This window comes from Theropithecus gelada, chromosome X, assembly GCF_003255815.1.
Source record: "Theropithecus gelada isolate Dixy chromosome X, Tgel_1.0, whole genome shotgun sequence".
Classification (NCBI taxonomy): domain Eukaryota; kingdom Metazoa; phylum Chordata; class Mammalia; order Primates; family Cercopithecidae; genus Theropithecus; species Theropithecus gelada.
In genome coordinates, this window is record NC_037689.1 from 60,856,960 (window position 1) to 60,883,171 (window position 26,212).

The 26,212-nt window shown below is 40.1% G+C and overlaps 1 pseudogene across 1 annotated transcript; it reads left to right on the plus strand.

Moving 5' to 3' along the window:
• Positions 1 to 9,059: 9,059 nt before the first annotated feature.
• Positions 9,060 to 24,555, plus strand: LOC112615169 (annotated as a pseudogene). Its single transcript, XR_003117294.1, has 2 exons — positions 9,060 to 9,070; positions 22,553 to 24,555. The product of XR_003117294.1 is annotated as an AP-2 complex subunit beta pseudogene (transcript).
• The last annotated feature ends 1,657 nt before the right edge of the window (positions 24,556 to 26,212 follow it).

The window sequence follows — 26,212 nt, forward strand, 5'->3', positions numbered from 1 at the left end:
TTCTAAGACAGCTTGTAACCGTATGATTCAGTTGATCATGTAAATGGGGATCCGGTATCCCCACGAGCCATCTTATGCCCAAGTAGCAGTCCCATAATATTGTATGATTCTCTCAGAGGACCATTCATCATCTTTCCAATTTTCTATAGCTATGCTTCTCTTTTTGTGGGAAGTATAGACAGGGAAGCCCAGGAGTTTGCCTGTTTTTATGGGCAATAGGAAGAAAGATGGTTTAATAGTGCCAACAACTACCTGCCAACTGGTCAGGTAATTTGGCATAAGCTCTAGGCCCACATATCCAGCATAATACAGTGGAGGCTGTCCAGTCCTGGTGGGACTCTGGGTGGGTCCACACGGTTTGCAACTTTGGGAATTTACTAAATGGATTTCTCTCTGTGTGATTTGAACTCCACCAAGTGACTGTTTTTGTGATACCATTATACAGCTTCTGTCCCAGACAACTAAGTCATCCTACGGGGTGAGTGAATTCTTTTCCTCCTCTGGCTATGCAATATTGTCTAATAATTGAGGCTTTTAGGACCCAGATATTATCGGGGTGATTCTTTTGAGCCGAGAATTCATCAGGAACTGGGTCTGTAGATACTAATTCTTGGGCTTCCCATGGCCATTGATCTCCCATTACAGCTCCTCCACATACATAACATGAAGTGACATTGAGAGACTGGGCTACATGCTCAGCTAATTGCAAAAGCGAATTTCTTGTTTTTCCTGGAATTTCTGGTACTGGCACATTTAGTTCATCATAGAAAGTTTGAAACACTGGCTCAGGAGAGTGTTTGTAAACTTTTCCTCGAACCAAGATATTTACTGGAGGATCCAGTCTGGCCCTGTCGATTTCTAGGTCATATGCTCCCCTTTCTCCCAGTGAGGATCAAGGGGATTGGTTATTACTAGCTCTAAGGGGTTACATCATCCGTTATTACAGGAAAGGCTTTTTTTTTCGCCCTTTCTGAAGGTAGGCTGAATCCTTTTCATTGTTTTTTTTTTTTTTATCCAAGTGGCCCAAATAACACAAGACCAGTATCCACATTCATTTCCACACAGTCCTAATTCATGACAAATGTACTTATTTTTGGTCATATAGCCTTTTTCCCGACTAAAAGAGCCACATCCCCGTATTAATGACAGCACAGGCATCAAATTTCAAGATTACGCTTTTACGTACCCCTTTTTCTTCTGCTCTGGCTAATACTTTACTTGTATCATTTATGAGTCCCCACCAGTCTTCAGTCCTTAATCTTCTTTGAAAAACTGTGGACATGGGAGGCTCAGAGGGGTCATAACATACATCTGGTCAGTCGTTTCCTCAGCTACATACTTTGTGCTGAGTGTCATTATATAAACATGTTCCTTTTAAAGTTCCTAGGCATTCATAGTAACTATAGAACAGAAAGATTGTTCTAACTTCTTGCCCTACCTTGGTAACCTGGTGTATACACTGAGAGCAGTCCTCCATGCAGAAAATCAGTGGAAGTATTTACTATACAAGTCCAAATTATAAGGAAAATGAGTCTCATGATGATTCTTCACATGCTTTGGCCATGTGTAGACCAGTCAGCTTCCGGGTGTGACTGGAGCAGGGCTTGTCGTCCTCCTCGGAGTCACTTTGCAAGGGTTGTCCAGGCTCGGTTGTACCTCCCAGGTTTCAGTGACTGCAGGTTTCACACGGCTGAGGTGGATTCAGGCCTGGACTCCTTCTACCTTTACAGCCGTGGGGGTTGTCAGGATGATGGTCTGAGGTCCTTTCCACTGTGGCCGCAAAGGGGCTACGTTCCAGTCCTTGATCCACACGCGATCACCTGGAGAGAAAGGGTGAACTGGGGAGAATAAGCTGGTGGTACACCTCTCATTTACCTAAGTTGAGATTGTTTGTGTAATTTTTCCTAAAACCTGTAGCTGTCACCGTAATTCAATTTCACCTAACTCTCAGGGTGTGCCTGGAAGTTCCCGTAGTATAGGAGGAGGCCTATGATACAGTATTTCATAAGGGGAGTATCCTGTTTTCTTAGAAGGAGTGCATCTAATTTTAAACAATACCATAGGAAGGTCCTGTATCCACTTTAATCCTGTTTCCTGATATACTTTCCCTAAACTATTTTTGATAGTCTGATTCATTCGCTCCACCTTTCCAGAACTCTGAGGTCGGTAGGCGGCATGTAGCTTCCAAGTGATTCCTAATGCCTTTGCTGTCTTCTGTACCAAGTCAGCCACAAATGCTGGCCTGTTATCTGAGTCAATTCGTAAAGCCAATCCAAACCTAGGAATAAGATCTCAGAGAAGCACACGGGTTACCTCGTAGACCTTTTCAGTTTGTGTTGGATAAGCCTCCACCCACCCAGAGTAAGTACACACAATAACCAGAAAATACTTGTTACTTCCACATTTCAGCATTTCTGTGAAATCCACCTGAAGATCCTCAAAAGGAGCCGCTCCATAAGGTTGTATGCTGGGTGGAAGAGTGGGGCCTTGCCTCACATGGTGCTGTCGGCAAGTAACGCACCATTGTGCTACTGCTTTGGCAAGAGCTGGCAAGTGTGAGACATAGAAGTACTGGCCTAACAATTTTTCAAATGACTCTTGACATAGATGAGTGGTTTCATGCATGGCCAATATGACTGTGGCTCCCAGCAACTGTGGCACAGCTACCCTACCATTTGGCAGTCTGATCCATCCTCCTTTCATTACTTACCCCCCTTCTGTGTGGAAGAAGTCTTTTTCTTCCTTAGAATAGGTAGATACCAGGTCAGGTGTTTGAGGGAGTAAGGGGGCTGTTACCATTGCCCGGTAAGGGGTAGATGCTGATTTTTGAGCTTCTGAATCAGCTCGAGAGTTTCCTAAGGCCACTGAGGTGGAGGCTCGCTGGTGTCCCCTGCAGTGCATGAGTGCCACCTTCTGAGGTTTCCACACTGCCTCTAATAATTGTAGAATTTCTTGTTGATATTTTATGTCCTTTCCCCCAGAGTTTAACAGACCCTTTTCCTCATATAATGCTCCATGTACTTGGAGAGTTAGAAAGGCATATCGAGAGTCAGTGTAGATGTTTAAAATCTTAGCTTCACTGAGTTCTAGAGCCCAAGTTAAAGCAATGAGCTCAGCCTTCTGGGCTGAAGTGCCCTGTGGCAATGGTTTGGCTTCAGTGACAGTATCCAAAGTTACCACCACATATCCTGCACATCTTTCTCCTTGTGGATTGATGAAGCTGCTCTCATCCACGTATAACACCCAGTCTACTGATGCCCACGGCTGGTCCCGAAGGTCAGGTCTGCTAGAATAGACTGAGTCCAACCTCTACACAGTTATGCTCAACCAGGCTCTCTGATACTGGGAGCAGGGTGGCGGGATTTAGGGTGTTACAGACTTCAATAGTTATGCGGGGATTTTCACATAGCAAGCTTTGGTACTTGGTTAATCTAGCATTTGTTAGCCAATGATGTCCGTTGGTATTCATCAAAGTTACCACAGCATGGGGGGCCTTTATATTCAGGTTTTGCCCAAGGGTTAGTTTATCTGCTTCTTGTGCTAACAGGGCTGTTGCTGCCAGGGCTCTTAGACATGGCGGCCAGCCTTTAGAAACCCCATCTAGTTGTTTTGAGAGATAGGCCACTGGCCTTGGCTGGGGCCCCACGGTCTGGGTTAAAACTCCAACTGCCATTTTTTCTCTTTCTGACACATAGAGTGTAAAGGGCTTTGTCAAATCTGGTAGTCCTAGGGCTGGGGCCGACATAAGTTTTTCCTTTAACTTACATAAGAGGCCCCCATTCAAAAAGCTCCTGTCGCCCCCCTTTGTAACAAGGGTTTGGCTAGTACTGCAAAGTTTGGAATCCATAATCTGCAAAATCCCACAGCTCCTAGGAATTCACTTACTTGCCTTCTGGCTCTAGGTTCTGGTAGGCTGCAGATGACCTGCTTTCTTTCTGACCCCAGGCTGCGCTCCCCTTTCCAAATAGTGAATCCCAGGTAGCATACCTGCTGTCTGCAGATCTGAGCTTTCTTCTTGGACACCTTATACCCACAGTCCTCTAGGTGCTGAAGCAGGGCATCTGTCCCTTTTGTGCACCCGACTGCCATGGAGTGTCCCAGCAGAAGGTCGTCCACGTACAGGAGCAAGACACAGCCTAGGTCTTTAGCAGGAAACTTTTGCAGGTCTCGAACCAGGGCCTCCCTGAAGATAGTAGGGGGGTCTTGAACCCTTGGGGAAGCCAGGTCTAAGTGTACTGAGTGGTGACACCTGACTCCGGGTCTTTCCACTGAAAGGCAAACAGGTTCTGGCTCTCAGGAGCTAGTCTGATGCTAAAGAAGGCATCTTTTAAGTCCAGACAGGTAAACCAACTGTCCTCAGCCCTAACAATATGTAAGGGTTAGGAACTGTTGGGTGCAGAGTCACCATAGCTTGGTTGACCAAGCGCAAGTCCCGTACTGGCCGGTAGTCCTTGGTCCCTGGCTTAGGGACAGGCAGGAGTGTGGCGTTCCATGGAGACTGGCAAGGAAGTATAATTCCATAGGCTTTCAAGCGCCTGAGATGAACCTGGATTCCTTCTAGAGCTTCTTTGGGAACTGGATACTGCTTTTGTCTAATTGGTTGGGCCCCAGGCTTAACTTCTATGAGTACAGGGGCTTGGTTGACTGCCAGTCCCAGAGGATTATCCTCTGCCCATACTCAGGGCCATCGCTTAGTTAGAGATGATTTTATCTCTTGGTCTGGCTCGGTTAGAAAAAGTATCCATTCTTCTTCCTGGGGGAGCGTAAGGGCCATGATAACTCCTGTTCCTAGTAACTTTAGCTGTAAAGAGCCCTGTTTTGTGAAGGAGATGGTGGCTCTCAGTTTGCTAAGCAAGGCTCTTCCCAGTAAGGGCAAGGGACAGTCAGGCATGTACAAGAACTGGTGAACTATCTCATGTCCCCCCACCGAGCAGGTCCATGGTAGACAGAAAACCTGCTTAGTGGAAACTCCTGTTGCTCTGATTATATCAATGGTTTTCTTGGATAAGGGGGTGACCGGAATGGTCACTACTGAATGCTCAGCACCAGTATCGACCAAAAACTTAGTGTCCTTGCCCCCAGTTGTAATCCTGGCCCTGGGCTCCTTGGGGGCACTTGAGCCCAGTCTGCTTCAGTCCAATAGCCCTTCAGCCAGATTGAACAAAACTCCCTCGTCTGTATCTGAGGTCTTTTGTTCTGAATCACCTTGCTTTTCCTTCAGTTGAGGACACTTATCTTTCTAATGTCCTGTTTCCTTACAATAGGCATATTGGTTACTTTGCAAGCATGGGTGATTAGATTGGGTATGCTTCCCGGAACCCCCCTTTCCCTCTCCTTTCAGGGGAATTCCCTTAATGGCCATGGCCAGTAAGTCGGTGTTTCACCTAGCCTGGCATTTGCCTTCCTTACTGCTTTCTCTGTGGCATATTGCATCTCTAATCACAAACACTTGATTGGCTATTTCCAGTAACTGTGAAGTACTCATACCGGCAAACCCAGCCTATTTCTGCAATTTTCTCCTGATACCTTCCATGCTTTGACTAAGGCCATTTTAATTATGCCCTGATTTTCAGGGCTATCAGGATCAAAAGGAGTTTGATCCTGTAAGTAAGCCTCACACAGTCTTTCATATAATTGTGCTGGACTCTCCTCTTTTCCTTGGATAACCTCAGATACCTTATTTACATTTGTAGACTTTTGAACCTCTTTCTTTAGACCTTCTATTAATGCCTCATGGAACCGTCTTAGCCTCTCCATGTCTGGTCCCTCATTCGGGTCCCATGTGGAGTCCATTCCTGGCAGCTGAATTCTTATATATTCTTGGGGGTTTTGGTACTCGGCTGGGACGTGCTCCTCTAGCCACTTAGTTGCTGCCTGGAGCACCCTTCACCTTTCATCTGTATTAAAGAGATACATGAACAGCTGGTGGCAATCAACCCAAGTAGGGTTATGAGTCTGTATAATAGTTCGGAGCAAGTCAATTAAAGCCTGAGGCTTTTCAGTGTAAGATGGAGTATTATTTTTCCAATTGAGGAGGTCAGCAGAGGTGAAAAGTTGATACACAAAGGCACGCCTTTCCACCGTGTGTCCATCCTCATCTACCCCAGTATATCACTGCTCTCTCAGGGGCATTTGGATTTCAGTCTTGGGTCAAGGGAAGAGTTTCTCCCGCATGACTTCACTTCCTTTTTTGTCTATTCTGGGTGGTCTAGGGGTGTGGTTATCTGGTGGAGGTGGAGGTGCTGTGGGCTCAGGAGTGGGGAGCCCTTCCTGTCGATAAGAAGGGGGTACTGCTGGTACCAATTCCTGCCATGATTCTTCTGGTGTTGGGTTGGACAGGAGTTTTGGTGCTGACTTCCCTCGGTGGGTGCAGTGAGAATCTTCCTTAACTAACTGTCTTTTTGCTACTAGTACTGCTACTGCCTGTCCTCTTAACCACTGCGGGGGGGGTCCAAAACTAGCTGTTACCAAGAATCCATATATGGGAACTGATCTGGGTACCCTGGCTTACAGGTTACCCTGTGCCATACCTTTGAGACAAGGGACCTGTCCAGGTTTCCTTCTGATGGCCAACACACCTCTAATGCTGGCCTGTCTATCTCACACAAAGTTCTAAGTTTTCCTGGTGTCATAGTGATTCCATAGTCTCCCTTAAAACCCTTTTTGAAATTTTTCAACATAGTTCCTAGTGGGGTAGGCTTACTTTGTGCCCAACTTGTTTCCTTGAGACAAAACACCACGCGCACACCATGCGCACACCACAAAACAAAGAACGGGTAAAAAGGGCACACACACATTTTTACAGTTTACACCAAACCAGAATCAAAACCAAAATCAGAGTATCAAGAAATCCAAGCCAGGTCAAAACCAAAACCAAAGTATCAAGCAATCCAAGTCAAGTCAAAAACAAAAACCAAAGTGCCGGTACAGGCATGCCATGGGTGATCAGCCCCATGCTTCCACTCAAATGGAGTGGGCAAGTTCCAAAGACTAGTCTTACCAAGTTTCAGTTGTCTGGACTCCAAGTGCCAGTTCCTTCCCGGTGTTCAGCCACTGTGTTGATCCTCCACGGGGGCCTACCATGTGCTGCTCTGGCGAGGCATTCCACTGGGGCAATTGCCTACCCAGGAGCACTCTCAGGATCCGTGTCGCTCAAGCTGGCCGGAGTCCCCCGCAGGGATGCTCCACAGGGCAGACCTAAGCCGCCCAAGGGGCTGCCTTGAACATCCATTAATCACCTCACTTCCTGGTCAGGGAACCAAGAAATGTAGCATGACAAGCCACAGACAAAACCCCTCAGACACTGAGTTAAAGAAGGAAGGGCTTTATTCAGCCAGGAGATTCAGCAAGACTCACGTCTCCAACAACTGAGCTCCCCAAGTGAGCAATTCCTGTCCCTTTTAAGGGTTTACAACTCTAAGGGGGTCCGCGTGAAAGGGTCATGATCCATTGAACAAGCAGAGGGTACATGACTGGGGGCTGTGTGAACCAGTAATTAGAACAGAACAGAAGAGGACAGGGATTTTCACAGTGCTTTTCTATATAATGTCTGTAATCTATAGATAACGTAAGCAATTAGGTCAGGGGTAGATCTTTAACTACCAGGCACAGGGTGTGGCACCAGGCTGTCTGCCTGTGGATTTCATTTCTGCCTTTTAGTTTTTACTTCTTCTTTCTTTGGAGGCAGGAATTGGGCATAAGACAATATGAGGGGTGGTCTCCTCCCTTATTCAGGCTTCTGCTGGGAAGTCTGCTGTTAGTCTGGTTGGTTTTCCTCTATAAATTACTTGATGCTTTTTTCATACAACTCTTAGAATTCTTTCCTTCACGTTGAGTTTAGAAGGCCTAATGACTATGAGCTTTGGTGATGATCTTTTTGCAATGAATTTCCCAGTAATTCTTTGAACTTCTTGTATTGGGATATCTAAAGCTCTATCAAGGCCAGGGAAGTTTTCCTCAATGATTCCATCAAATAAGTTTCCCAAATGTTTAAACTTCTGTTCTCCCTCAAGAACATCAATTATTCTTAGGTTTGACCATTTTACATAATCCCATATATCTTGGAGACTTTGTTTATTTCATTTGATCCTTTCATATTTATATTTGTCTGACTGTGTTAATTCCAAAGTCTTACCTTTGAGTTCTGAAATTCTTTCTTCTACTTGTTCTAATCTATTGTTGAAACTTCCCAGTACATTTTGTAGTTCCCCAAGTATGTCTTTCATTTTCAGAAATTCCAGTGGGTTTTCTTTCATTTTATCTATCTCTCTAGAAAGTTTTTTATTCATATCCTGAATTATTTCATTATATTTCTTTATGTTTATGTTAATTTGCGCCTTTCTCTGGTATCTCCTTGAGTAGCTTAGAAATCAACCTTCTGAATTCTTTATCAAGTATTTCAAATATTTCATATTAGTTTTTGTGCATTGCTGGAGGGCTGGTACAATCTTTTGGAGGCATTATGGAATCCTGTTTTGTCATATTACCAGAATTTCTTTTCTGGCTCCTTGTCATTTGTGTAGACTATATGTTCTAATTGATCTTGAATTTGTTTTTTATTTGACTGTATTTCTTTTTTTAATTAATTTTTTCCTTTAAGTATGTTACTTAATATTTATAGTTTACTATAGCCTAATTTGGTTCCTGGTGCTTTTATGGATGAAGACTCTGTATGAGTTCCTTGGTCTTTGTCTGATGGCTTCCTCAGATGCTGGTTGTAATAGCAATGTACTCAGTGTGTGGGCAAGTTCATTGTCTCCTATGGTGTTGGAATGGCAGAGGTCTCTTGAAGCACATCTCATTCCCCAGTGGTCTGCACTTTTTTATGTATTTAATTTTCCTCCACTATTTTATTTACCACATTAATTGTTCAGGCTTCAGACCAGTAGGGGAGGTATTCTTGGGTAGGAAACAGTTATAGCCAAAAAAAGTGGGTAAATGAAATACATACTGGAGGTAAGAAGTACCAGCCTTGATTAAGGTGGCTGGGAGAGTTCTCAATTAGACACAGTGAAGTTTTATCAGGAGGAATGGTGGGAGCTACCTCAGCACCTGTGCCAGGGCAGGAAACCTATCCACCTCTCAGACTCACTCCTGTCTCCATGTTCTGGCTATTAAAATCAGAGAGATATCTATTTTTTTTTTTTTTAATTTTGAGACAGAGTCTCACTCTGTCACCCAGGCTGGAGTGCAGTGGTACAGTCTTGGCTCACTGCAACCTCCACCTCCCAGGTTCAAGTGATTCTCCTGCCTCAGCCTCCCGAGTAGCTGGGACTACAGGTGCCCGCCACCACATCCGGCTAATTTTTGTATTTTCAGTAGAGATGGGCTTTCACTATGTTGGCCAGGCTGGTCTCGAACTCGTGACCTTGCGATCCACCCACCTCGGCCTCCCAAAGTGTTGGGATTACAGGCATGAGCCACCACGCCCGGCCTGAGACATCTATTTCATTTGTAGGAATGTTGATGTTCCAAGTAGAGAAGAATTATGACTCTGTCCCTCATGCAAGCCTGAAGCTGTGGGGTGCTCCTCCTGTGGGGAGGCAGTCACCCTGAAATATTCCAGGGAAGCTGTCTATAGGCACAGCCATACTGAGCTCCTGTGAGAGAAACCCCAGGTGTGTCTGCAGAGGTGGACTAGGGGAGAAATGAGTACCCTTCTCCAAGAACCTTCACAAGTACCAAATCTGCCTGACTGTTGGGGTAGAGCTCCACACTTTCCCTGCTGAGCCCAGTACTGCCATTGTGTCTCTGCTGATAGAAACTTTCCAACAGCAGAAAGATATGGGACTTAAGGTCTGCCGTCAGATTTCTTTGTTCCATGAGTTGTTCCCTTGATGTGGTGCTCTCCCCATTTCCCTAAATGTAGGAATTCCTGAGAGCCAAACTGCAGTGATCACTATTGCTCTTCTGGGTCTCGCCATCCAGTGGAGCTGCCACACTCCATGCTGGTCTGTGGAACGTCTGCTAGGGATCCAGTAATGTGACCTCTCCTCAAGTCTTCCTAGTGGTGAGTACCTGCACCAGCTCTGATGGGGCAGCAAAGGAGTGACATAGACTCTGTGAGATTTCTTGGTTATAGATCACCTTAGTGTTCTGGTTTTCTTGAATGCTCTTTGTAATATTAGTGAACTGATTACATGGACAGACTCAGGACCTCCTGGTTAGGCAGGGTGTTGCAGGCAACGTCGATGGCTGCGGTCACTCACTGGTTTTCTCCTTTCCGGGAGCAGTGTTATTCTACCTAGAGACGGTGTTAATAGTCTGTGTCAGTTGGCCTCTAGCCAGGAGTTTGCTTTTGCAAAAGAATACTAGCTGTGGAGTAGCAGTGGGATTTGAGCTTGCCCTATGCTGCCCAGGGGTGTTATTCTGGTTTCTCAGGTGATGAGTGGGGCCATAAATCTCCAAAAACATTTTGTCCTTTGTGTTAAGCAATCAGGGCAGGTAAAGGGGCACAGCCAGGTGGAGGCTGGGTTAGGCAGGTCTTTACTCTGATTCTCCATGTACAGGGCAAGCTGTCGCTCCTGTGGATGTAGTGGGGAGGTTCTCAGGTCAATCAGGTAGTGTTCCAGAGAGAGTATAACTGCCTCTGCTGCACAGAAGAGTTCACACAAGGAGTAGGGAGTAGCAGGCAGCAGTAAACTTCACCCAGATCCCACACAATTGACATGGCAGATTTCACACCTACAGAGCACCACCAGCAGCACTGACCTACGTTCTGGGCAGTCTGTGCTTAGAACGCAAGTCTGCCCCAGGCCATAAGCTTTCCATGAAGAAATAACTACTGCAGCATTCAGACTTTGTCCCGCCCCATCTGCCCACAAGGCTGGGTGCCTGACTCCTGCATTTGTGGCTTCAGCGCACTTCCCACTTGCCCCCTGGGTTCTGGCCAAGGGGTTTCATCCCAATTTGACGTTATATCATGAAATTCAGTTAGGAGCTTCTTTAAATCTGTGACCACTGCCTGAGTTAGTTGTCTGACTTCCCCAAGGCATGTAATAAGGAATGACATCCCTTGGTCTGTGCTGAAGATGAGGACTGCCTGCAAGGCGCTTCCCACTGCTGCTTCTACTTTCGTATTTCTTCCTACTTCCTAAATAAGTTCTAACTTTGGGTAAGGTTAAGGCCTTCCCCTGTGGCCTTGATTTTCAGGTTCCTCAGAGGGGATGTGTATCCTGGAGGCAGTCTCTCCTCCTCTCACACTCTGGAGATTTACAGTTTTTTACCTGTCTCGTGGTGTAGGCTGTAGCCTACCACTTCTTTCAAAGGGCCTGTGGATTCTGTCAGCTTCCCTGTTAAGTTCCTGTGTTGCTTCATGGAAAAAGGGTTGACACTGTAAAGCTCTACACACTATTATGTCCTTCAAAGTGAGAGAGGCATATTAACACGGACTTCAATCCACCATCTTGGGAAAAAAACCACTTTTTAAAAAATTATTTTAAAGTGTTCTTCTGTTATGGGCTGAATTGTGTATCTCCAAATTTCAAATGTTAAAGCCCCAACCCTCAATGTGAATGTATTTGGAAATAAGATCTTTAAAAAGGTAATTATGGATAAATTAGGTAACAAAAGCAGGGCCTTAATCCCATAGAATTGGTGTACTTACCTTTTTAATCCTTAATTGCTATATATTAATTATGCATATTTATGGGGTACATGTGATATTTTAATACCTGTATACAATATGTAATGATCAAATCAGGGCAATTGGGCTATCCATTAACTGAAACATTTATCTTTTCTTTGTGTTGGGAACACTGCAATTCTTCTCATCTAGCTATTTTGAAATATACAATGAATTATTGTTAACTATAATTTTCCTACTGTACTGCTGATACTATAACTTATTAGTTCTATCTAACTGTATGTTCATATCCGCTAACCAACTGGTATACATATAAGAAGAGACACCAGGGGCATGCATGTATAGAGAAAAGGCCACGTGAGTACAGCAAGAAGGCAGTCATCTGCAAGATCAGGGGAAAGGTATCAGGAGAAACAAAACTAGCCAACAGCTTGATCTTGGATTTCCAGCCTCCGACTATGAGAAAATAAATTTCTGTTGTGTAAGCCACCTAGTTTGTGTTATTTTATTTTTGTAGCTCTAGCAAACTAATACATACATAACGTTTCTTACCAGGAATTGAAATATTTGTTAATGTGCAAGCTCTACTTTCTACTGTTTTAATTATTTTTTATTTGTCCATTGTTGAACTGTCAACCATTCTAAGTCACCATGTTTTACGAATACAGTACTCTTGTCTATGAACTATAGGAGCCTTTTTCTTTTATTAGCTAATAGGTAGAGTTAGCCTCACAATACTTATTAAAGTTATAAATGTTTGATCATTTTACCTTGTTTTATACAATGCTTTCTCTTTTAGTGGATTTTACATTTATTGTGTTGTAATACTTCTGCTGTTGTAAATCATTATTCCATTATAATACCACAGGTAGTGTACACTACATTGGGCAGTCTTTGAGATGTCACTTACTTATTTGCAGCCCATTACCAAAGGTGAGAAAAATCAGTGCACAGAAACTTTCTTGATCTCTTGATTTTAATGGACTCATTTTAAAATTTGTACTTCTATTGATTATCATTAAATAATTATGGCCTATTATTTGATATATCAGGTTTGAATTTTGTCCCCAGTTGATGGATGGCAAATATTTGTTTTCTTTTTTAAATGGAGTCTCACACAGTTGCCAGGGCTGGAGTGCAGTGGCACAATCTTGGCTCACTGCAATCTCCTCCTGCTGAGTTCAAGCGATTCTCCTGCCCCAGCCTCCTGAGTAGCTGGGATTATAGGTGCCCGCCACCGCGCTCGGGTAATTTTTTGTATTTTTAGTGGAGACGGGGTTTCACTATGTTGCCCAGGCTGGTCTTGAACTCCTGACCTTGTTATCCACTTGCCTTGGCCTCCTAAAGTGCTGGAATTATAGGCATGAGCCACCCCACCTGGCCAACAAGTAATATCTAATTTTTACATTAATTTAAAACTATTTGGTGACTATTCATGTGATTGAACATTTTTCATGCTTATTGGCTATTTTTATATAATCTATAAAGTTTCAGTAACTTAATAGATTGGTTTTCTATTTCTTATTAATTTATAGGAATTTTATGTGTTACAGGCATGAGTATTTGTTAGATATGCTTCAAATATTATCTCCACATCTTTTTATTGGCATTTAATTTTTATATACTTTTTATATAGTGTTATCTTTTAATTTTGACTGTGTGATAAAGATCTGATAAAGATGACCTCCTCTGAATTATGAAAGCATTACTTTATACTTCGATTTTTTATTCATCTATACAGATATTCATCAACTTATAATTAACATATAGGTATATTGTGAAAGACTACCTATTTTCATTTCTTTTCTCATCTATATGTCTGATTATCTCAACTTATTTATTGCATATGCTACCACTTTCTTTTGATTTGAAATGTTTTTCCATAACTTAAATTTACATATATAGAAATGTCTATTCCAAATTTCTCTGTTTTATCAATTGATCTGAATTTTTATTATGTACTAATATTATACAGCTTTACTAAAACTTTATACTCTATTTTAATAACTATTAGGGCATATGCCTTTTATTTTGTTTCTTTACAATAATTTTCTTGTCTGTTCTCATGCATTCTCTTCTCCATTAATGCATGAATCTGTAATAAGTTTGCTAAATCCTATTAAAATACTTTGTACTAATTGTTTAGATTGAAAACAAATTTATAGATCTATTTTGGTGAAAATTCACATATTTATAACATTGAGTACTGATAAATGTAGGTTTTTTCTCCCTATATTCGGTGTGTTTCATGCCCTTAGTAAAGTTTCAAGTGTCTTTATAAAGGTCATGTACATGCCTTCTTAGGTTTATATTTAGGTAGTTTCATAACAATTATAAATCAATTTTTATTTTCTATTATGTTTCACAATTCGGCATTGACAATGTACAGACCTTGTACAAATTTCTGTATGTTGATCTTCAATTCACATCCTTTTACCAAATTTTATTAATAATCTTTCAGTTGAATTCCTTAAATGCAGAACAGTGTTTAATAGTAAATGTGATAGTGTCCATTCTTGTCTTAAACATTGTTCTGCAGGCCCAAGACAATCTAATACGAATATTTTTTAACATGTAAAAATATTACAAAAGAAACAATGTCAGTATTTACATGTGATCTGACCATCTACTTAGAAAATTTGAAGAATTTTCTTCTAATGATTCCTTGTCATATGATATAATTCATACAGTGTTTAAAACAGTGCCTAGCACTTAATAAGTTTTCAATAAACATTAGTGACTACATTAAGTTTCAAGACTATTAACACATCCTGATTGATTGTACCTTTAATAGGAAATATTTTTCTGGATCTTATTAACTCAGTTATTTTCTCCTACATTATTTGGGAACTTTGTTATCTTTTTTCAGCTTATTGAGGTAGACACTTATTTTATTTATTTTTATTCTTTATATTTTTCTAATTAAGTCACACTCTGAGATATACTGTAGCTCTCACTATGGTCAGGTCCCCAAATTTTAACATGAAACATTTTCACTGACTGTAATTTTCAAGTAGTTTATAATCTCAAATAGAAATTTTTAACCCAAGAGTTACTTCGATTAGTATCTAAGATAACATATTCTCCTAATTGTTCTACCTCACTGGCCATTCCTTCTCTCACCCCATTATTGATTCCTTCTAATCGCCAAGACCTATAACCATCTATTTTCTATCTACACTTCTATTCAGTCCGTAGCTTAAAATGCCATCTATTCATTGACTGACCTCAAAATATATACTGCTAGCTTGTTTCTTACTCTTGAACTCAAGGTTTGTATGTTCAACTATACAATTATTTTCTTGACATTTCTACTTGGATGTGACTGGACATATCAAACCTAACACAACCTAAAATAACTTCTGATATTTTCACCAGATTATACTTGTCCCCAAATCATCCTTACCTGAGTAAATTACAAATTCATCCCTGTAAGTTGCTCATGTTTATAATCATTTTTATTCCTCTCTCTTTCCTCATACTGCTCATCCTATCAATCAACAAATCATACTGGTTCAACCTTAAAAATAAATCTACCGGTGGCTCATGCCTGTAATCCCAGCACTTTGGGAGGCCGAGGTGGGCGGATCATGAGGTCAAGAGATCGAGAAACCCCATGGCTAACACGGTGAAACCCCATCTCTACTAAAAATACAAAAAATTAGCCGGGCGTGGTGGCGGGCGCCTGTAGTCCCAGCTACTCGGAGGCTGAGGCAGGAGAATGGCGTGAACCCGGGAGGCAGAGCTTGCAGTGAGCCAAGATCGCGCCACTGCACTCCAGCCTGGGCAACAGAGCGAGACTCCGTCTCAAAAAAAATAAATAAATAAAAAATAAATCTACAATCTTATCGCTTGCATTGTACACCCTGTTCTATGTCAACATCACCTCTTGCCTGGATCATCATAATAGCCTGTAACAACTTTCTTTACTTCCCACTTGTAGAGTAGAGTGATCTCAAAACAGCTGTGGAAAGAATTTTTCAGAAATATAAATCAGATCATGTTACTCCTCTATTCAAACCCTTCCAATGACTTCCCATCGGGTGCAGAATAAAATGCAAAATCCTTACAATCTGAAAGTTTCTGCCCTTCATGATTACTGCCTTCTCCTACCTTTCTGACTTCATCCATTACTCTCTATCAGAATCAATCTGCTCCAACTCCTCTGGCCTTCTCAATTTTCCTTGACTGCAATAAGCACACTCACTCGCATTTGCAGGCATTTACTCTAGCTTTTTCTTCTTCCAAGAGTGCTCTTTTACTCAGATAGTTACATTACCTGCTCTCTCATTTTCCTGTCATCTTTTTGGGGAGGTCTTCTCCCACCTAATTTAAAATCATATACTTGGCCGGGTGCGGTGGCTCATGCCTGTAACCCCAGCACTTTGGGAGGCCCAGGCGGGTGGATCATGTAAGGTCAGGAGTTCAAGACCAGCCTGGCCAACATGGCAAAACCTCGTCTCTACTAAAAATAGAAAAATTACCCGGGCGTGGTGGTGGGCACCTGTAATCCCAGCTACTTGGGAGGCTGAGGCAGAGAGAATTGCTTAAAACTCAGGAGGCGGAGGTTGCAGTGAGCTGAGATAGTGCCAGTGCACTCCAGCCTGGGTGATACAGCGAGACTCCGTCTCAAAAAAAAAAATCATCTAATCACCTCCTCTCACACACACACTCTGCTGAAACTCCCTATCCTTCTCAGCTTTGCCCTTCTCCATAACATTTAATCATTATTTTACACATAATATATTTTACTTGTTGAGACTTGTATTGTCTCTCTCCTTTCAATAGAATAGAAACTCAATAAAGGCTTATCTTTTTAGGTTTTTTGTTTACTGCTACTTTCTTAATATCTAGAAGACTTCATGTTGTGTTAATGCTCATAAATATTCGTGCAATGAAGGAAAGAGTATTATTTTTAAAATTTCCAAATAGATAATTGGGAACGGGAGCTATTTCACTGCTGTTGATTTTTACTTTTATTTTATTGTACTATTGCAGAATTTATTCCATTTTGTTACAACCCTTTGCATGTAAAGTTTTTTTGTGACCTTTTACATTTAAAAACTTAATCCTATTTTAAATAATTTCATGCAAACATGTCCTACTGTTATGTTCTTTTTATTAGTGTTTCCTGGTACATAATAAATATATAATGATCATTTTTATCTGAACAATAAGACGGTTGTTAACATCAATATCACACTTTGCTTTTGAAACCTTTTCCCTGTCATCCTATTCTCTCACACACAACCACCCCAATCAACCTTATGTTAAAACAGCCTTTTCTGTCTTTCATGTCTGTTCATCTTTCTTTTAATCACCTTTGTGTTTCTTTTCCTCTGAATCCTAGGAATCTTAATGTTATGGATTCCATTTTATACAGTTTTGTTTCTGTGCCCTGATTCTTCAAAATATGTTCAAATTTTATTATGGGATAATTTTTCTCTTTTTTGTCTCCTAGCTATGACTACTCCCTTTGTATCTTAATCTATTTTTAATTTTTCATCTCATTTTTATGTATTTGAAATTTCTGTTCCTTGCCTCAAAAGTTTAAAGTGACCTTGGTCTAAATTTGATTCTGTTTTCTCATACAAATCTTCCAGAATATGTTCTTAGTTCAATTTCTCCTGCAATACTTTTCCTTCCAAAAAGTTGCAGAAGGTTTTATTTGTCCTATTTTGTTTTCACTTGTGTTTGAATGGAAGAGTTCTATCCATCTTTGCTTCCCTAAGAATTTTGATGATTTCTAGTTGATCTCCTTCCTGTTTATCTGGAGACCATCAAATACTTAGGCTGGAGGGCAGAGATGATGACTTCTATTATCTGTTTAGTCAGTCAGTTTTCTGGAGTAGAGGAAGGTAGCTGGCAAGATCTGAATCTTTTAGTTATCTGAAATCAGAACATTATCTTGTGCATTCTCTCTAAACTTACGAAAATTTTCGCATTTAGAACCAGTTTCATTTTTTTAAGTACATATCTTCCCAGTGGAATAATTCTTGGCTTTAATTTTTAATCTTCCCTTTTAAGTGAGCTTCCTAAGTTGTTACAAAGTTGGGTTGGATATAGTTACATTAATTTGTAAACACTTTGTTTTCTTTGGCTAGGTGTACTTTCCTCATAAACTTGCCTTTCTTTCACTGACATTTATCTTCACCATGAAAATGTCTCTGATGAAACTCTATTGTTTCTCTCATACCTTTTTTTCCCAGTCTATTATTTTACTTTAGTGATTGCCACCTCATTTTAGAACAAGTCTATAATCCTTTTACATGCATGTCATAAAACACGAAAAAAGGCAATACATAGTTTTACTTTCTTTGGTAGCACTACTTCTGTAGCATTGGAGTGCTATTGCTTTGTTTTTTCAGGAAGGAATTTGTGGGAAGAATCTGTACTTCCAACTCTTTCCTCTATGATAGAACAATATTAATGTGTCTGTGTTATTTCCCCAAGAATTTCTTCCACTTACTTTCCACAAAATGTTCCCACTATTTTGAAAATAAGAGCTGTTTTTAAGTTCCCAGGAGCTCATTGCAACTTGATATAAACTATATTACGTTTGGCAAGTATTGCTTCCAGCTTGTTATTGAGTTCGGAATGATCCTTAGTCTCACTGCTGACAACATTTCTTATATTTATAACCTATGTAGTTGGTGTGGTGGTTTAAAATAGATGTTTACACATTTTTTGATATAATTTCCTTCGAAAAGTAATTTCCCTGTCCTTGATTGTGGGCTGCATTTAGTGACCCACTTCCAACAAATAGAATTAAGTATAAGTGAAAATGTATAACTTCTGAGACTAGGTCATAAAAGGTACTGTGGCCTCCTTTCCATCTCTTGAATTACTCACTTTGGGAGAAAATAGCTGACATGTGAGAACACTCAAGCAACTTCATGGAGAGGCAAGAACTGAAGCCTTATTCCAATGACCAGCACTAACTTGACAAGGTATGAATAAATCACCTTGGAAAGTATAATCTCTAGCTTTCATCAGCCTTTAGATGAAAACAACCTGGTCAGTATCTTGACTGCAACTTCTGGGGAGACATTGAGCCATCACCACTCAGCTAAGCTGTTCCAAACTTCCTTAACCACAGAAACTGTGAGATAATCAATATCTGTTGTTTTAAATAACTAATTTGTAAGGTCATTTGTTATATAACAAAAAATAATTAATGGAGTCAATGTCTGGATGGATGATTGGTGACCTGCATAAAGCCCCTATTTTATTGAAAGTCATGATAAATATTTTAAGTGAGAAAACGTGGTTAACAAATGATATAATATGTTATGATAACACTGCCAACAAATATTAACACTACTATTACTCTTATCATTAAATTTATTGCCACCACCACCTCTACTACTATAGGCATAGGTATATTTGTTTGTGTGTATTTATATGTTTATAAGAATGCACCAAAATGATAACAATGAGTATTTCCAGGTTGTGGGATAATGATTGTCTTCTTTTTTCCTCTTTGCTCTTCTGCATGTCCTCTATATTTTCTGTAATCATGTATTTATTCAACTAATATATTTTGAGCAACTATTATGTTTTAGACACTGGAAATATGTTTTTCTAGAACATAGAAAAACATTTTCTAGATGTTCGAAATACAGCTGTGACAGAAATAGATAATTTCAAGCCCACATTTACTTAGACATATGAATACTATGTATATTATTTCATATGATAATAAGTGCTAAGGGAAAAAAATAAATGTGGGAAGGAGAATGGAGAGTGGCGTTGCTATTTTTTAAATGTTGGACAGAAAAGACTTACTTGGGAAGGCAGTAATTCAAAAATACATGAGAAGATGTGTGGAAAAGCCATGAAGATTTCTTGAGCAACAGCATTCCAGCAAGGCAATTAAAAGATGTTTGAGTTGGATGTGTACCTAACATGGTCAATGGATAGTTGGAAGGCCTATGTGGCTGTAACAAATTGAGTGAGGATTAGAGTAGTAGAGGATGAGGTCAGAGATGTTAATGTGTGCCAAATCACACCGTACAATCTGGGTCAGTAAATATTTATTAGTTTTACTATTAAAAAGAGACACTATGAATAATTAAAAAGAAATGATTAAAACAAAAATCCTTAAACTCTTGAAAAAATATTGTACAAGAATATAAATATTTTCATCCAGTGATGTGATATCACCAAAATTATTACAAAAGACTTTTGTCAAGTGCAATATCCCAAAGTTGAGGAAATGTAAGAAACATTATCAAATTATATTGGATCAAATTAACTCATTATATTAATATGGTTTTCTCATCTATTGGCTATTTTAATACAAATAAAATCTAAATTAAAAGCTAAGATTAGGCTCCAGCACTCAGACTGGATTTTTCAATACATTAATAATAAACAATGTCTCCATCTATAAAAATCTTATCTCTAAACCCTTCATTAAAAAAATTCAATTTTCAAAATAAAAGCGATTGTTTCTAGTTTTAAAAAATCTTGCTGATCCAACAGAATATTCCAAATTTTAGCTTGAATTAATTTTACAACAGAGATAGTAAAGACTGAGAGCTAGAAATTAAAACAAACATTTCTACTTGGAAAAACTATTAATAAATTTTAAATTGTGAGGATAACTCAGAACATTATCTTGAAAAAGTGCAAAAGTTTATCAGTCGCCTAAATGAAATGACCATCATTCAGTAAGGGTTACAATACGTCCTAGATTAGTGAATCAATATAGTAACTTTTCTCTCTTTTGTTTAACTTTCTTTACATTTGTTTATAGGGAAAAAGGAGAGAGATGGGGCAATGGCAAGAGGCATTTGGGGAATTCTCATAAAAAATACACACTTTACTTCATAAAACTATAAACAGAACTACTATATGATCAAACAATTCTGCTACTGAGTATGTATCTTAAAGAAAGAAAATCAGTGTATTAAAAATATGTTTGCACTCCCATTTTTATTGCAGCATTATTTATAATCACCAAAACATGGAATCAACCTGTTTCCATAAATGGATGAATAGATTAACAAATTGTGTTATATACACAATGAAATATTATTCAGCCTTTAGAAAGAAGGAAATCCTGTCATCAGCAACAACATGGACGGAACTGGAGGTCATTAAGGTCAGTAAAATAAGTCAGGCCTAGAAAGGCAAATATTGCACGCTCTCACTCTTAAGAACTCTAAAAGGGGACCTCATGGAGATGGAGAGTAGAATGATGATTACCAGAAGCTGGAAAGAGAAAGGGGGAGGAGGAAACGAAGAGAAGTTGGTTAATGGGTACAAAAATATAGTTAGACAGAAGGAATAAGTTCTGATACTCAAAAGTACAATCGGAAACTTATAGTTAACAATAATGTATTGTATATTTCAAAATAGCTGGAAGACAAGAATCGTAATGGTTCCAACACAAAGAAAAGATAAATGTTTGAGGTGATGGACATCCCAATTACCCTGAGTGATCATTACACATTTATACAGGTACCAAATATCACAAACTCCAAGAATATATATACCTTTGATATATCAATATAAAAATATGAAAAAATACACACTGACTTCAGAAATAAACATTGAATAAAGGGCACACTCTAGGCAAGAATTATGTATATTTAGATAATATGTGTATTTACTCCCTGCTCTGTTCTAAGCCTATGAAAAAAAGTAGGTTAATAAGAAAACATAACCTTTGACTTTTTCTTTGTGACATCCCTTATTCCTACATGTACACAGCTTATTACTGTTGAATAAAATCTCACAATCCTGAAGACTGGTACATCTATAAATTCATGGTCTCCAACTTCATCAGGGTCTTCAAAGTCTGTTGACAGTCCTTTTCCCCACCCTTGATCAGCTCCCATTCACATTCTTCTCATCAAATACATATCTTCAGAACTCAATGCAAGCTCTCTATCCCTTACTCATGGTATTTAAGTTCTGTTCAATTCAATGTGTGCTTAGCACTTACTATGTCAGTCAATGTGTTAGGCCCTGAAGATACAAAGACAAATGTGATGGCCCAACCCTAAGCAATCCTATGATTAGTGGTGATCAAACTTTTCTGTCTTAAGAGTCCTTTACACTCTTAAAAATTATTGAGAATCCCAAAATTATTTTTGTTTATCTTCATTGTATCTATTGAAATTTGCCACATTCAAAGTTAAAACTGAGAAACTTTGGCCGGGCGCGGTGGCTCAAGCCTGTAATCCCAGCACTTTGGGAGGCCGAGACGGGCGAATCACGAGGTCAGGAGATCAAGACCATCCTGGCTAACACGGTAAAACCCCGTCTCTACTAAAAAAATACAAAAAACTAGCCAGGCGAGGTGGCAGGCGCCTGTAGTCCCAGCTACTCGGGTGGCTGAGGCAGGAGGATGGCGTAAACCCGGGAGGTGGAGCTTGCAGTGAGCTGAGATCCGGCCACTGCACTCCAGCCTGGACGACAGAGCCAGACTCCGTCTCAAAAAAAAAAAAAAAAAAAAAAAAGAGAAACTTTTACAATACTAATTTATTGATTTATTTTAAATGCCAATAATAAGCCCACTATATATTGACATTATTAACATATATTTTCTTAAAAATTGTGATATTTTTATAAAAAAGATAACGAGAAGAGTAGAATTATTTTACATTTTTGAAAATTTATTTAATATCTATCTTAATAAATAGAAGAAGTGGATTGTCATAACTACTTCATTCAATCTGTTGTGATATGTTATTTGATTGACATATACGAAAACATTTCAGCCTCACACAGGTACATTGTTGAAAAGGGAGGATCTTGTAAACCTTCTAAAATTGTTTTAGGGACTCCGAGGGTCTTTGAATCACATTTCAAAAACCTCTGGTTTAGGGAGTGAGATATTTACATAGATTATTTCAATGTGCTGTGCCCAGTGCAATTATAGGTATATACACAGATTGCTGTTGGAGCACTTCTGTTCTTACCTCATCAATAAAATCTAGGCAACCAAATGTGAACCATTACACCACCACCGGGGCTGTGCTGTCTGGCTGCCACCACCACCCCTCCCTCACCTTCACCTCTGCCTCCAGTGCACATTAAAGATCCAAAGTCATGACTGACTCCAAGTATTTCACAACCAATAAAAAAGGAGAAATATTTGAACTAAAAGCTGAACTCAACAATGAAAAGAAAGAAAAGAGAAAGGAGGCTGCAAAGAAAGTGATTGCTGTTGCGACTGTGGGGAAGGATGCTAGTTCTGTCTTTCCAGACATAATGAACTGTATGCAGACTGGCAATCTGGAACTAAAGAAGCTTGTGTATCTCTATTTGATGAACTATGCCACGAGTCAGCCAGGCATGGCCATCATGGCTGTAAACAGTTTCATAAAGGACTGTGAAGATCCTAATCCTTTGATTAGAGCCTTGGCAGTCAAAACCATGGGGTGCATCCGGGTAGACAAAATTACAGAATGTCTCTGTGAGCTCCTCCTCAAGTGGTTGGAGGATGAGGATTCCTATGTTCGGAAAACAGCAGCAGTATGCGTGGCAAAGCTCCATGATATCAACGCCCAAATGGTGGAAGATCAGGGGTTTTTGGATTCTCTATGAGGTCTTATAGCAGATTCAAATCTAATGGTGGTGGCTAATGCTGTAGCAGCATTATCTGAAATCAGTGAGTCTCAACCAAACAGCAACTTACTCAATCTGAACACACAGAACATTAATAAGCTGCTGAAAGCCCTGAATGAGTGCACTGAAGGGGCCAGATTTCATCCTGGACTGCTTGTCTAATTACAACCCTAAAGATGATCGGGAGGCTCAGAGCATCTGTGAGCGGGTAACTCCCCAGTTATCCCATGTCAACTCAGCAGTGATGCTTTCAGCAGTAAAAGTCCTAATGAAGTTTCTAGAATTGTTACCTAAGGATTCTGACTACTACAATATGCTGCTGAAGAAGTTAGCCCCTCCACTTGTCATTTTGCTGTCCGGGGAGTCAGAAGTGCAGTATGTCTCCCTGAGGAACATCAACTTAATTGTCCAGAAAAGGCCTGAAATCTTGAAGCAGGAAATCAAAGTCTTCTTTGTGAAGTACAATGATCCCATCTATGTTAAACTAGAGAAGCTGGATATCAGGATTCATTTGGCATCACAAGCCAACATCACTCAAATTCTGGCAGAACTGAAGGAACATGCCACAGTGGTGAATGTTGACTTTGTTCAAAAAGCTGTGCAGGCCATTGGACGGTGTGCCATCAAGATGGAGCAATCTGCAGCGTGCTGTGTAAGCACATTGCTTGATCTAATCCAGACCAAAGTGAATTATGTGGTCCAAGAAATGATTGTTGTCATCAGGGACATCTTCCGCAAATACTCTAACAAGTGTGAAAGTATCATTGCCACTCTATGTGAGAACTTAGACTCACTGGATGAGCCAGATGCTCGAGAGGCTATGATTTGGATTGTGGGAGAATATGCTGAAAGAATTAACAATGCAGATGAGTTACTAGAAAGCTTCCTGGAGGGTTTTCATGATGAAAGCACCCAGGTGCAGCTCACTCTGCTTACTGCCATAGTGAAGCTGTTTCTCAAGAAACCACCAGAAACACAGGAGCTAGTCCAGCAGGTGTTGACTTTGGCAACACAGGATTCTGATAATCCTGACCTTCAAGACCAGGGCTATATTTATTGGGATCTTCTCTCAACTGACCCTGTCACAGCTAAATAAGTAGTCTTGTCTGAGAAGCCACGGATCTCTGAAGACGGAATTTATTGAGCCAACTGTGTTGGATGAACTAATCTGCCACATTGGTTCTTTGGCCTCTGTGTATCACAAGCCTTCCAATGCTTTTGTGGAAGGAAGTCATGGAATCCATCGTAAACACTTGCCAATTCATCATGGGAGCACTGATGCAGGGGACAGCCTTGTTGGCACCACTACTGCAACGAACCTGGAACAGCCTATGGTTATCCCCTCTCAAGGTGATCTTCTGGGGAGTCTTTTAAACAGGTGGCTATGAAAAACAATATCGATGTATTCTACTTCAGCTGCCTCAGCCCACTCAATGTGCTTTTTGTAGAAGATGGCAAAATGGAGCACCAAGTCTTCCTTGCAACATGGAAGAATATTCACAATGAAAATGAACTTCAATTTCAGATTAAGGAATGACATTTAAATGCTGACACTTTCCAGCAAGTTGCAAAACAATCATGTTTAGACTATTGCCAAGAGGAATATGGAAGGTCAGGACATTGTGTACCAATCCCTGAAGTTCACTAATGGCATTTGGATTTTGGCCAAGCTACATATCCAGCCAGGAAACCCCAGTTATACGCTGTCACTGAAGTGTAGAGCTCCTGAAGTTTCTCAATACATCTCTCAGGTCTACGACAGCATTTTGAAAAACTAACAAGACTGGTCCAGTAACCTCCAATCATGCTGTGATCAGTGCAAGGCAAGAACTCTTAACTGGAAGAAACTGTATTGCTGTGTAGAATCTGAACCCAAACACGCTGAGGGCACCCTGCAAGGTAGTAACTAGTCTAACCTGTACTAACATTAAGGCACAACCTGTTGGATAGTTTTAGCTTCCTGTGAACATTTGTAACCACTGCTTCCGTCACCTCCCACCTCTTGCCACCTGCTGCTGCTATCTGTCCTTATTTATGGGCTTCTCCATGCTGTGCCAACGGCTGGCTTTTTCTACACCCTTTTTTGAGTATAGTTTGGTATTTTGTAATTGAGAGCTGATTTCAAAAGCAGAAAAAGACAACAAATATTAAAGCAAGGAAAAGTGTCATTAAAAAAAAAACCAAAAAACTTTCTCATCTTCCAAAGCAAAACACCTACAAAGGTGTCCCTACTCACACCCCCAAAACATCTTATTTCTCCAATCTCAGAAGATGAGGTGGATTGGCTGCTTTTTATTTATTTCTATTTAGTTTTAGTTGACAAATAACATCTGTATTTAAATTTATGTGATATAATGTAATCTTTTGTTGTATGTATACATTGCGGAATTACTAGATCAAACTAATTAACATATCCATCACCTCAAATACTTACTTTTTTTTTTTTTTTTTCTGAGACAGAGTCTCGCTCTATTTCCTAAGTCAGAGTGCAGGCGTGGGATCATAGCTCACTACAACCTCAAACTCCTGGGCTAAAGCAATCCTCCTGCTTTAGCCTCCAGAGTAACTAAGACTACAGGTGTATGCCACCATGCCTGGCTTATTTTGAATGTTTTTGTATAAAATGGGTGTAGCTATGCTGACCAAATGGATCTCAAATTCCTAACCTCAAACGATTGAATAATCCTCAATTGATTGCTCGTCATCCCAAAGCATTAGGACTAAAGGCATGAGTCACTGTAACTGACCCAAATACTTCTAATTTTCTGTGATGATGACAAAAAACCTACTCTGTCAGCAATTTTGAAATATACAATAAACTATTACATATAGTCACCATTCTGTACAATCGAGTTCTAAAACTTAATCTTCCTCACTAACTGAAACTTTGTACCCTTTGACCAACATCTTGCCATTTTTCACGCTGCAGGCCCAGCCTCTGGTAACCACCATTCTACTCTCTGCTTATATGAGTTCAATTCTTTTAGCTTCTCCATATGAATAGGATTATGTGCAATTTGTCTTTGTGTGTCTGGCTTATTTCCC